Below are 14,159 nucleotides of genomic sequence, written 5' to 3' on the forward strand. Positions count from 1 at the left end.
CGGAGAAAACCGAAATGGTCGTTTTTTCTAGGAAGCACGAACCCGCCCAATTCCAGCTTCACCTATCCGGCAAAACGATCAAGCACTCGATGTTTTTCAAATACCTTGGAGTATATTTTGACTCTAAATGTACCTGGGGAATACACATTGCGTATTTGAAACAGAAATGCCAGCAAAGAATCAATTTTCTCCAAACAATAACCGGAACATGGTGGGGCGCCCATCCAGGAGACCTCATTCAGTTGTACAAAACAACGATATTATCAGTGTTAGAATATGGCAGTTTTTGCTTCCGATCCAGGCCAGGATTCATATTCTCAAGCTGGAGAGAATACAATATCGTTGCTTGCGTATAGCCATGGGGTGTTTGCATTCGACACATACGATGAGTCTCGAAGTCTTGGCAGGAGTACCCCCGCTTACTCTTCGGTTCACAGAATTATCCTACAGATTTCTCATCCGTTGCAAGATCATGAATCCATCGGTGATTGATAACTTCGAAAATCTACTACAACTGACTCCTCAGTCAAGTACCTTACCCACGACGTGCACCCTTCACCAGGCATCTCCAACCAAGTTTGCTTCTCATACTTTTGCAATTCCTCTGTCATTTTTGATCTGTCCATGCGACAAAAAATCCATGGAATCCCAGATCATCTACGCTCAGATTCTATTCCGCCGATATTTTCGGCAGAATATGGGGGCATAGTTAGATCTGATAAAATGTTCTTTACTGATGGTTCATTCATAAACGGGTCCACTGGCTTTAGCATCTTCAATGAAAATTCCAGTGCCTCTTTCAAACTCAAAGATCCTTGTTCCGTGTATGTTGCTGAACTGGGTGCGATATACTACGCACTGGGGATCATTGAAACATTGCCCATCGACCACTATTTTATTTTTTCAGACAGTCTCAGCTCATTAGAGGCAATCCGCTCAATGAAAGTTGATAAACGCTCATCTTATTTCCTAACAAGAATAAGACAACTATTGAGTGTTTTGGTCGAAAAATTATTCAAGATTACCTTAGCATGGGTTCCCTCTCATTGCTCGATTCCGGAGAATGAGAAAGCGGACTCGCTAACTAAGGTGGGCGCTTTAGAAGGTACTCTTTTTGAAAGGCAAATTGCTTATAATGAATTTTTCCACATTCCTCGTCAGTATACGCTCGTAAGTTGGCAGCGCATGTGGAGTGGAGATGAGTTCGGTCGTTGGTTACACACGATTATCCCTAAGGTCTCGACGAGGGCATGGTTCAAGGGATTGAATGTAGGTCGTGATTTCATTCGCGTGATATCTCGGCTTATGTCCAATCACTACAACCTAAACGCGCATCTCTATCGCATTGGGCTCGCAGCAAACAATCTTTGTGATTGTGGCGATGGCTACCACGACATCGAGCATGTTGTCTGGTCGTGTATCCGGTTCCATGCTGCTCGCTCTCAGCTCTCTAGAGCACTAAGAGCACAAGGCAGACAATCGGATATCCCCGTCCGGGATATCTTAGGTAGCCGTGATCCTGATCTTCTGCTTCATCTATACCTGTTCCTCAGAAACGCCGATGTCAACGTTTAATGATGTTTCCTTCGTTGTGTCCCCGTTTCATATCCCTCCTATCCGATCGATAAACTTTTACTTAGTCGCGGCAATACATACACACACTCTTTACAGACACACGGGCCATAGGTTGTGCAGTCCACTGATCATTCAACAAGAGCCAAAGGTTGTACCGCTCATGACAACTCTACACGAACTGATGATTGCGCCGGCTAGTGACCATTCTAAAATGGATTCCTCGAGTCGAGAAAGACGCACCACGCTAGATATGAGGTACAGACTAGGGGGGCGTTGCTGATTAATGGTCAGCTGCATCCCAATAGGAAGTATCCCGTGTCTGGCACACGTACAGAGCATTGGAGACAGCAACATCCCAATTACGAAAACACTTGTAATACTAACCTCGAGCCAACCGCGAGTAATCGGTTACATATTACTAACATAGATAATAAGAAAAATTGTATTGAACTCCCGGCCCCGTGAGGCTAACGCCATATGAGCCTTTATAAAAATATATATTTTGGAAAAAAAAATATACCATCATCATTATAGTCTTAAGATAAAAAAAACACACACACATGCACCTACATCTAAAACAGTACTCTATTAATTATATAATAATGATGACGGTCCCACTTTATTTTCCTACAACGATTTGAGCTGTACGAATTTTTTTTGATAACTATTTGTATAGATTTCTTTTATGATACAAACAAAACCAGTAGATTAGTTAAGAACATATACATATATTGTCAATCGAAAGAGCAAGTAAAGGCATTATATGAACGCTAGATATTCCAAGGCATGTCAAGAGAATTTCCAACTCGGATGACCCTTGGCCGATCAGGAATTGAACCTAATACCTATGTCCATACCAGCCTTGAATTTACAAAGGAAATCCCGCTTTACTGGATACCCGACAACGGTCTGTTAATCGTTTTCGAGACCAGACAGCTGAGCAAACCTAAGCCTAATTCCAGTCGATACTTCAGGCCCTTCATTCAAACTGGGGTATAATCGCTTCAATCTGCAATGAGATCTGCGACAACACAGAAAGATCTTGTCAATCATCTGTTAAAAGGATACATTTACATGAATTCCGGTTGAGCTATCCCTAGCTTGTTGGCCTAGCTTGAGTTTTGGGTACACGAATTTCGGATGTTCATGGTTCTGAGATCACTTGCTTGTCTTTTATTATATCGATGCATATCTCTTTCATACATTATAGTATTTCGGAGGTAATTCGGCGTCATATTATTCGTCATTTTGTATACAAACGTAAGCGTGCAATATTCAATACGCTGACTGACTGACATCCATTGTGGGCATTCTAGCATGAATCCCCGTGGAGTTCGTCTATCACATCTCAATATCAGGCGCATAGCCTTGTTTTGCAACATTTGCATTCTTTGTGTCTGTCTCTTATTTGCTAGAAATAGCACAGATGCACAATAATCAAAATGTGGAGCGATCAGCGCTTTGTAGATTCAATTTTCAAAAGTCAAGAAACGATTTATTCTACAAAGCACTCCATATTTTTGAGCTGCCTTCTTTATAGTATAATCAATGTTCTCTTCAAAAAGCAGCGTTTCGTCTAGAATAACGCCAAGATATTTGACTGATAATACTCTTTCCACAGGTTGCCCATCTATACTTATACTTAGACTGCCACTATCAACACTGCGTGTCGATACTACCATGTATTTTGTTTTACTTATATTTAATTTAATTTTTTTTCCATTTTAACCAGTCATCTAAGTTCTGTAGTTCAAGATTCATATTTCTGTAACAGTCTTGCAATGTATCTGCCACAACAAATATCGCTGTGTCGTCAGCGAACAAATTCACGTCGCTGTCATTTAACACCTGTTTGATGTCATTGATATAAAGCAAGAAAAGTAACGGCCCCAGAACTCAACAACGTGAATCGGTTCGTCCATAGACAGGCTTCAATGTGATCTTTTGGGAAACACGGTTCCGAGCTACCTGTACCAGCCTGTATCTGTTCAGGAAAACTGGGATTGCACAGTTATGGCTATGAACTTCACATCCGATACATGCAGTATTGAAATAACGGTACATGTTAATCTAGAGCAGCAATACTCAAACCGGGCCCTGCGGCCCGCATGTGGCCCTTGTGTTTGGCTCATCTGGCGTTACTTTATTTTCAACTATTTTGTATGTGTAACGATAACGGAAATTTAAGAAATCATTACCTAATTTTTTGACGAAGAACTACGTCTTTCAGTAATGGTGCCAGATAAAAAAAACAGGGCACATTTTTATGAAATACAAACTTTAATTGCAGCGTTAGTTCTATGGACAACATGGAATACTGAAGGCGATCTGACGTAGTGGTAACATCCATAGCTCTTACGCTGAAGGTCACGAGTCCAATTCTCACTTCCGACATTCTTCCGAAATGGAAGGTAAACGTGACGAACCATCCAAAAGTGTTGAAAGTCACTATAATACAGAAAAAAATGGAATACTGTAATTTAAGCTCGACGTGTTCTCAATTTATTGAGAACAGTGAGTATTTCACAACATTCATGATTTTTCAATCATCCAGCTAGGAACAAGGCGACAGCCAGGTTCTCCAACTTTTCTTCAAGGCTCAGATATTAGTTCACTTTTTCAAATTTGCCTTTTTCTAGGCTGAAAGCGAATGAACTGGGAAATATTAAATTGTAAATCTCAATAATTCATACCATGATCATCAATATTCAAGTGACAGTCTCGCTGCAGCTAGCAGACAGCAGTCTTTCACAATGCTAATATTGGATTGGGGAAAAAGAAATGTCGTATATTGTCAATATATGGCAACATTTGAACATATTTTGAGTTGTACTTATCGCATCGGGTCATACTATACGGCTATTTAAAGACGACAATCTGTGTGTGTGTGTGTGTCGTTTTGATAGTGTTGTGATGTCCTTTTCAGTCTCAAGTTATAGCGCGTTAAAGATGGAGTCCACCAAGCAAGAAATTCGCCATACTTCACGTTTTTACTACCTGCGAGGTAAAACTGCAACGAAGGCGGCCGAAAAAAATCGTGTAGTTTGTGGACCCGATACTGTAACAAATCGCACAGCACAGCGTTGGTTTGATCGATTTCGTTCTGGTGTAGTAGCTGTCGAAGATGCACCCCGTACTGGTAGGGAAACCGTTAAAATCGTTGAAATCATCCAACTAGACCGGCATGTGAGCACTCGCTCGTTTGGTCAGGAACTGGGTATAGACCATAAAACCGTTTGGAACCATTTGCAGAAGATTGGATTCCAAAAAAAGCTAGATGTATGGGTGCCACACGAGTTGACGCAAAAAAAATCTTTTAGACCGAATCAACGCCTGCGATGCACTGCTGAAACGGAACGAACTCGACCCATTTTTTAAGAAGATGGTGACTGGTGATGAAAAGTGGATCACGTACGACAACCTAAAGCGAAAAAAGTAGTGGTCCAAGCGCGGTGAGCCGGCCCAAACCATCGCCAAGCCCGGATTGACGGCCAGGAAGGTTTTGCTGTGTGTTTGGTGGGATTGGAAGGGAATCATCCACTACGAGCTGCTCAACTATGGCCAGACCCTCAACTCGGTTCTCTACTGTGAGCAGCTTGACCGTTTGAAGCAGACGATTGACCAGAAGCGGCTAGAAATGATCAATAGGAATGGTGATGTTTTCCACCAGGACAACGCTCGGCCTCACACATCTTCGATGACCCGCCAGAAGCTATGGGAGCTCGGATGATATGTCCTATTGCACCCACCGTATAGTCCGGACCTGGCTCCAAGTGATTATTATCTCTTCCGGTCCATGAAAAACGCTCCTGGTGATACTAAGTTCGCCTCAAAAGAGGCTTGCGAAAACTGGCTGTCTGAGTTTTTTGCAAATAAGAACCCCCCTTCTTATTTGCAAAAAACTCAGACAGCCAGTTGGGGGGGGGGGGGGTTATAAAGGGGGGATAATGAAGTTGAATGGCAACAAGTTTGCGAACAAAACGGGGCATATTTGATTAAATTGGATAATTTTAAGTATGTCAAATAAAGCGTAAAATTTCGCTCAGAAATACGACATTTCTTTTTCCCCAATATGAACAAGTATCAACTGAAACATTCGAATATGACTACATTGACACAATAATCAAGTCAATGAAACGCATTTCACTAAACAAAAACTACATTATTAGAGATCAAACAAAAGTTTATGAATTGAACCATCCTTGCGAAGAGCAAGATGATTATTACTTATGCGACAATTCCCAACTACACCCAAAATTGATTTTTAGCTCATGTTTTGTCATCCCAATTTATGACACTAATTGAGACATAACATAACAGAAAATGTCATGACTCACAAATACTGGTAAGCATTTATATAATATACATGGTACAGCAAAATAAGATTAATACGAGCGAGCGAAACAAAAGACAAATAAGCTTTCCGCATACTTTGCCACATACACGGCCCAGATAGAGATAGATATTGTTCTCCTTTATGCGCTCCTTTTTTACTCTTAGAAAACACTTCCCAACTTCATTTTATAATCAGGTGTAATATTATTACGTATTTGCTGAACAACTTCTTAAGCATCATTGGCCATGTGGATAGCGTGGTCGTGTAAACTAGCTTTGCATTCCACCCGGCCTGGGATCAATCCCCATTGATGTCGTATGGACTTTTTTTTTGCACAATCTCAAATGAAATGAGAAAAGGAAACAGAAAGAGATGTCTGCACGCATACATACAAACCATTTTTAAGCTTTCAAAATAGCTCATTATTTGCGCATTTGACTCAACAGCACACATGAATGCATACATAAATTCACTACGGGAAAACATTCAAATTGTACTTTTGAGAAAATATATTCAAAAGGATTCGTGAAGCGAATCAACGATGCAACAATTTTGATCAATAACGCTGTCGCAGAAGTCTCAAATCAAATTGTACCAATTCCACTCAACCCTTGTATCATTTCTGATACAATTCAGATAATGCAATATTCATATCAACGGCGAACAATACTCCAATTACGAAACAACTATTCCTGCAAAAACATATGACCCAACCACTGGACTTCGAGTCAACGAAATCCATATCATAGACGCACCATCTGTGGAATACCTTCAGAATTTAACTCTCGATCCTCGTGAAAAATTAGAACTATTAAACCTGCAAAATCATTCCTTGAATTTGGAAACTGAATATCTTCGGATCATTTGGACTATCAACAATAGTTCTAATCGCTAGTTCCTTAGCGATTCTTCGATTCCTTTCCAGGCCAACATAACCGTCTACTTCGACAAAAACGCTGAGATCGTCATGATAGATGAACCACCAAAAACAACGGAAAATAAACCTGACACCAACATTTCAGAGGAATTATCCGATGAGAGAAAAAAAACAACTTCAAACATTTTTCGATAGACCAACACCATGGCGAACAGTGCAACTTTCAGGACAAAGTCACTTAAGAGGGGAGGAGCTTGTGCAACACCAGTCAGCCACTCGCGATAAACAAAATGCGAGTCATCAGAATATCAATCAGCGATTGATAAACACGAACATCCACACGCTACATCAAGATTAAATATTGTAAACCATTTCATTCAGTATAAAAGGCAGGGATAATCTTTGTGAAGTTATGATTATATTTCAATCAGTGAATAGAGAAGGAGCTTCACTTCGAAAGTGAAATTATTTTTTAAAGTAATTTAGTCCGAAAAGTATTAACTCTTGAATTACAAAATGCTCTGGACACAAATGTCAAGCTTTCTACTGAAACCATCAGATGACACTCCTCAAAATAAAAAAGACGGGTGGGTAATGTCGGTGACATAACCGGAGTGACGTAGGACTATACAAAGGGGACAGCTTTTGCTAAATATATATTTTAAATATATTGTTTTATTTTCTTCTCCTACGTGAATAGCTACCTATCTACCTGAAAAATGGATTAGTTTACTGTTTACTCTTTATGAACAGGTTGGGGGTACTGAAAAGAACCTTTGGTGTTGTGTTTTTGCTTTTTTTTTACAAACTTGATTCTTGATTTTTTTCTGAAGGGTTTGTACTTATTAAATGTTCAACGCCGGGCATCTTTCGGCGTATGCACATATCGTACAATCAAAATGATGGCTGTGATAGGGAATGAATAGGTGGTCATCAGCTCATTCACTATCATATATTTCACTATTGAGCACATTACCGTACCTTAAACTGTGGTTTCGGAGACGAATGAATTGTAAGATTTGTAGTCTCCGCAAACAAAGTAAATTAAAATGAAAAAGAACTGAGGTCTTGGAGACGAACTCTACGATCTGTCGAGAAATAAACGAGCTATAAGCGTTCTGAAAAACCAACAGTAAATACAGGGACGGATGACCTTCGGATTAAAGTCCTTTAAAATAAGAACAGAGCAGCAGGAAATACATAGCTCATCGTGTTTCTCCTTAGTTATTTCTCTATGCAATGCAGATGTAACGTCAGTCAATTTTCAATCTCAGTTATCAACCAAAGAAAGCAGTTCTTGCTACCGAGAAAATTCGTTAATGCCATCTTGCATACAATGTGTTGTAATTTGAAGCCACTTTTAATTCGGAAACCATACATGGGTTTGTGAAAACTGAATGATCAATTTAAAAGACCCCAACCACCAATAAGTTCAAGAACAAGCATAAACAAAATAAATCAGTTTATATTATATGTCATATTATGTCACTTTAGAATGCATTGGTATTGTGAAAAACTTTTAAGAACTCTTCTTTGAAAGGTTTAATGGCCCTGAAAAGCGCCGTGTTTTACGGTGGCTGGTTTTGCCACCAAAGCAGTCTGTATATACAAACTTTTTCTTTCTTCTACCTGCTGCCGTTTTCGATTGCGTTTGCCACTCGCTGAAACTAGTTGTTGCATTGATGAGCGCCGAACCGAAGCTGCTCTGCTCTTGATGCGTGTTTTCTGACTGTCGTGAGCAGCTTTGCAAGCTAACTCGAGCACTCCGACGGCTGAAACTCTATAATCGCTGTTAGGTATACTGGTGCTCCGGCACCAATCCGTTCGGTCTAGTTGCCCTTGTGGACCAATCAGTGAATGCGACCAACAGGGAACTGGAGACCTGCACGGTTTGAGTGAGACTTTGCCTTTCCCTTAACTTGTGCTCCTTTGTTACGTCCAAACGTCCACGTTGCTGCTTGTTTTCTTTTTATGATGTGATGCGATGCGATGTTAAACGATGCCGTACAACCACACTGGTTTACGGTTTGAAAGAAAATGAGATATTTTTTCGGGGTCCGCGCGTTTTGTACTCTAGCGGTACACACTCACAGGATAGAGACAAATCGATAGACTCAGCCAAAGGGGCGAGTCCAACGAGACGAACGAATGAGCGTTAAAAGGCAGCGATGGCAAAAAAATATGTTCATCACGATTTGTTCGCTCGTTGGATTCACATGCAGTTGTTTCTAACAAATACGAAGGCACCGAAGACTAGTGGAATAGTGGAAAAGCCGCCAAAAAGTTCGGCACGGCGCAGAAGAATATCTCGGAAACCGACAGGAAGAAAGAGAAGGAATCATATGCTACATCATAAGGTGCTGAAGCAGGTTCATTCCGACACCGGTTTCTCATCGAAGGCGATGAGCGTCATGAGCTTCGTCAATACATCTTTGAGCGTATCGTAGCGGAAGCCTCGCGTCTGATCCACTACAATAAGCGGTCAACCATTACGGCGTGGGAAATTCAGATTGCGATCAGTCTGTTGCTGCCCGGTGAACTTGCATGCGGTTTCCGAAGGTACCAAAGCGGTGACGAAGTATACCAGCTCGAAGTATACCATACCAGAGTTTATTGTTTTGTTATCACTCGATATCCCCATCTTGTTCGGCTAAACCTTCCTGTTTATCGATTGCGTTTACCACTCGCCACAGCTTTCACAGTTGGAAAATTTCTTCCCATCCAGATTGTGACATGTTGTACAGTAAATTATACTTAATGCGACTTGCCGAAGCACCACTCAGTGTCGCATTGGAGGCGATTTTAACCTGTAATAGAACATTTACGATGACAGTGGTACAGTGTCGACTTTCAATGTGGGGTCATAATTTGGACCCCGATTTCTATGTTAACAAAAATGTCCAACTAAATATGTTGCATTACATGTCCGTCCAATTAGCTAAATGTCGAAATAAATGTAAATATGTAAATGTAAAGTGCACTTTAAATCTGGAAGCAATTTAAGAATTGGTGAAAATTGAATGATTGCGAATGTCCACAACCATCAATAAGCTCAGAACAACTGACAAATTCACATACTCATCATATCTTGGCAAACAAATTATGAAAAAATCAATTTGTGTTTTATTATTATTTTGGATATTATTTTAGAATGCATTGAACTGTATTTCGTAAACTCTTTTTTGAAAGGTTTAATGGCCCTGATAAGCGCCGTGTTTTATGGAATGGTTCCAATTTAGAAAACTTAGTACTCGTGGTTTTGAAAAAAACCATTTCGAACGCCCTTCATGCCGCCTTGTTCTGGATTTGCCACCAAAGCAGTTTGTATAAAGAACAAACTTTTTTCTTCTGCTACCTGCAACTACCTGCAACTGCTTGTTGTGTTGTGTCCACGGAACCGATTGTGGTCTGTTCTTTATGCGGGTTTTCTTATCGTCGCGATCCTCCTTTGCTCCTTTGCCATGTCCAGACATGGCTGCTTGTGTTGGTTTGTTGATGTGATGTGATGCGAAACGATGTGGTGTACGGTTTGGATGAGAATGAGCGTTACGGAAGGAAGGAAGGTAGGTCTTGTATAATAGAGACTTTAAACTTTTGCAGTTCATTCGTCTCTAGCCTTGAGAAAGGCCCTTTGAAAACTCTACTCTATTTACTCCAGCGCTACCACCTCCACCCTCTTGCCTTGAGAAAGGCACTCGATCCCTCGCCGTCCAGCTCGTCCAGCAACGATGTTGTCCAGTCGGTGTCCACACAAAGAAAGAGCGTTACGGCAGCGGAGCGGGGATTTTTAAGCTGACTGGCTGACTCGAGAATTACGCATGTGTGAGACTGCGACCAATGTTTCGTTCATTTTTTTCTTTTTCCTTTCCAATCGTGCTTCTTTGTATTTCGCTGCTGCTCTGGTTGCCCGTTTTGGTCGGTACGATTTGAGGAGCACAAAATGAACCAATTAAAAATGGGCACATAGTGTATTTGGACAATGCTTGATATTTCACAATTATTTAATTATTTATCTCAAGAAAAATGAAATATTATTCGTTATGATAGATGCGTAGATATATTTCCTAACAATTGATGCAAACACCTTTGCGATCTATTGAGAAATGCCCGAGTTATAAGCGTTCCAAATCTTGCATTTTTTCCTACTTGTTCAGTGCCTAGATTTTCATTTCACCCCCTATATCTTCCGGTTAGACGTAGTCCTACGTCAAAATTATACTCGTAATACTCGTAAAATGGTAATTGAAAAGCCTGGACAGGAAAAATTGCACTTGCGTTCCAACAAATTATTTCATCTACAGAGGATGATGCTTTTTTCACCAGAAGATATAGCGCTATCCTCAGCCAAAGTTGAAGTCAGGTAACCAACAGAAGTTATCCCTTTGTGAGCGCTGTGGACTGAAGTTCTAGGGCAGCCGCTAGACATGTCATGGTCGATGTCATACGTGTACGACCGAATATGATTCCGGGGGCAAAAACCACATGTCATTCTCCAAACAAGTCCTCTTCAATGTTTGGACATTTTTTCTCCGGTAGGAAACTTCCACATTACACATAAACTTGGTCTCACAGAGTGCATGTATGCACGAGAATGAAACATTACAGTTCCAGTGGATAATATAATTACAATGAACAGTTTTCATGCAACATAAAGGATTGTGGCATAATTATGGGGCGTAATTTTTTACCGAATAATACTTAAAAATGTCCCTTTACAATGATGAGCCAAAAAAGTGTATTGCAATGCCGAACGATGTCAATTTTATTGCGTAAAATGCGGCACATTACGCCCTTCACGTACGCACGACAGTGGAGCCGAAATGGGATGAGATTTTTGTTGACCCTGGAACGCCAGACGCCAGTCAGTGGGTTGCTTATTCTTTGCAACCAGCCCATCCACACTACTTACTTTTCTGAGAAACTTGTTTCTAAAAACCTCCCCAGCGGCGGACAGTCTGACTGGCGCGATAGAAGACAAATCCTTGGTTCGGACGTGGATACGTTCCGAATACAATTGGAATGAATTATGAATGACGGCGGGATTCAGCGAATTAGCGTTTATTTCGGTACGTTTAATGGAAGCGCATTATGTTTTACGTTTCTTTTTGATGGAAGCTTGAGTGCATTACTGTTCCAAGTCCTTTTTTTTTTTGGGTGGGAGGGATACTTCCGTGCCATGAGAAATGGGGAATAATGAGCAACAACGATTTGTTCGGAGATTAATTTCCTTCTGGGATTGAGAGTACGATGTATAGGGCCTCTGAGGTTTCACTGTTATGTACCTTCGTCTCGTTTCTTTATGCCAGCCAGCATTCAAAGGGATTTTTTTCTTGTGCTGACAAATAATGAAGCAGGCAACGGATGAATTCATGTTATGTTAGTATTTTTATATGATTTAGATTTGTTTTCTCTCGTTTGACTTTTGTGTAAAGAATAGGATGATATCCACCATAAATTTGAACTTCAAGTGCTATGAAAGCAATAAAAGTGATATGGAACAAGAATACATGACGAGATAGTTGAAATAAAATGTAAAAAAAAGTCAATGGGTAGATTTGTTAGCACATTTCTGCACGGTTATGAAGAGAAGCTTGGGGTGTTCCAAAGGAAATGAATGAATGATCGGATTATGTTCAATGCTTCTTCGGACAGTGAAGATTTACCTCAACCAAAGGGTCGGATGAACTCAAATTGAACTCCAACTGGATTGAATAGAATAAGACATAATAGACTTCATGGCAGGTTTAGATTTATTTTTGAGCCTGGGGAATTCATTTTTGATCAAGGATGTAGAAATAAGCATCAGAAGAGTAATATTTGAAATATATGACTGTTTTTTTTCTTAAAATATTCTAAATTTTGTAATATAATTTCAAAGAAATAGGCAGACATTTCCGCATTCCAATCCAAAAACTGTAAATTGTACCCGTTTATGTAACCTCTTTCATCTGATTTTTCGCGATGGATATCTGTAGTAAATGCAAATGTAACTTCCAATTCTCTTACCGGGATAATGATTGCACACGCTCTGTTTTCCAGCGACAATTGGTTTGCGTATTCGATTAGCACTTTGTCACCACTTCCCACCAAACTTTCGTCATTTGATGAAACATTTTGTTTTAATCTAAAATTATCGATCCCATTCGCAGCGCACTTTCCCCACTTCGCAATTCAATTCACGTCTGTCCGCGCTAAATCCCAATTTCGCCACCCCAACCACGACGACCCGTCAGAGACGTGTTTGGATACTGTTCAATCAGGTTGTCTTTCACTGTGTTCACACAGCCTTGGCAAGGATGTTCTTCTGTGCACTGGTGGTGTAGGTTCGCCTGTCCGCTTTTCACATCGCCTCCCACTTGTTCGCTTTGCTCGGGCGCTAGTTACGGTTGTTCCCAGTCCCGTTTTCCAGGGATATCCTGGGAGACTTTACATCGCCCTCCAAAAACAAGCAAAACTAGAGGTATCATGGAGACACAGAGGAAGCTGCCTCACAATGGACCAAAAACACTCACATTGAAATGGGCCCCTTCGGGTGCCAAGTGGGTTTCTAGTACACTGATTCACGTTTGGAATCGAATTATTTTCGGTTTCAAACTTTTCAAAGATGTGGAGCAAGTTTTGATTGATTTGCCAATTTTCCAATTCTCACCCACCCCAAACCAGGTTACAACTTTCACAACACTGTAACACTTTGTAGCCCCAAGGTTGGAGAACGAACAAGCAGGATACGTCACCTCTGGTTCACTCGTTTGGGAGGCTAAATTTCAACTGAACGGGATCGTGGCATGATGGCACTGTTTTGATCCTGGCATTCGTGAGAATGAATCTGTGAGCACAGCTCTCGCGCCCTGGATGGAAGAGAACCAGCAGCTGGGAGGCCCACATGTATACATTCGGGCGCTCGCTAACTTGCGTGCAAGTCTGCCGTCATGAGAAATTGAAATCCGGGTAGGTTGATGGGGTTGAGAGCGGGAGATTTATTTACCTTTCGCACACAGCGGTCCGGCGGGATGCAATAATATTTACGCGTTTGTCACCCCCGACTGTCATATCCAAATAGGATTGGGTCAGGGGACGCAGAAGTGAGATTCCCATATTGACAATAATAATTATTGTGTAAGATCGACAATGCTGGAATGACTGGGCGGAAATGATGCTAATTCGGATTTTCTGATCTCAGCACTTCATAACCGTAAAAGCAAGATCACCCATCAAACATTAAATCGCATAACTTGGCATATTCTAAGTCGCAAATAAAGTGGGACCGAATCAAAAACATACAGTCTATCGCAAAATTGAGTATACAACTCGTGCTGGTTTGTTATTCAGCAATTCCAAATGAAATCGTCCTAAAAAAGCAGATTTTGAAAA

General features: G+C 40.8%; 1 protein-coding gene across 2 annotated transcripts in view; it reads right to left on the bottom strand.

The window, feature by feature from the left end:
- Window positions 1–13,545, bottom strand: part of LOC129771090 (uncharacterized) — an 86,779-nt gene extending 73,234 nt beyond the window's left edge. For both annotated transcript variants that reach the window (XM_055774415.1, XM_055774414.1), the window contains exon 1: window positions 12,795–13,545. The gene's annotated coding sequence lies outside the window, so the exon portion shown is untranslated. The remainder of the gene's footprint in view (window positions 1–12,794) is intronic.
- Between the last annotated feature and the right edge of the window lie 614 nt (window positions 13,546–14,159).

This window comes from Toxorhynchites rutilus, chromosome 2 (genome assembly GCF_029784135.1).
Source record: "Toxorhynchites rutilus septentrionalis strain SRP chromosome 2, ASM2978413v1, whole genome shotgun sequence".
In the NCBI taxonomy this organism is placed as follows: Eukaryota; Metazoa; Arthropoda; class Insecta; order Diptera; family Culicidae; genus Toxorhynchites; species Toxorhynchites rutilus.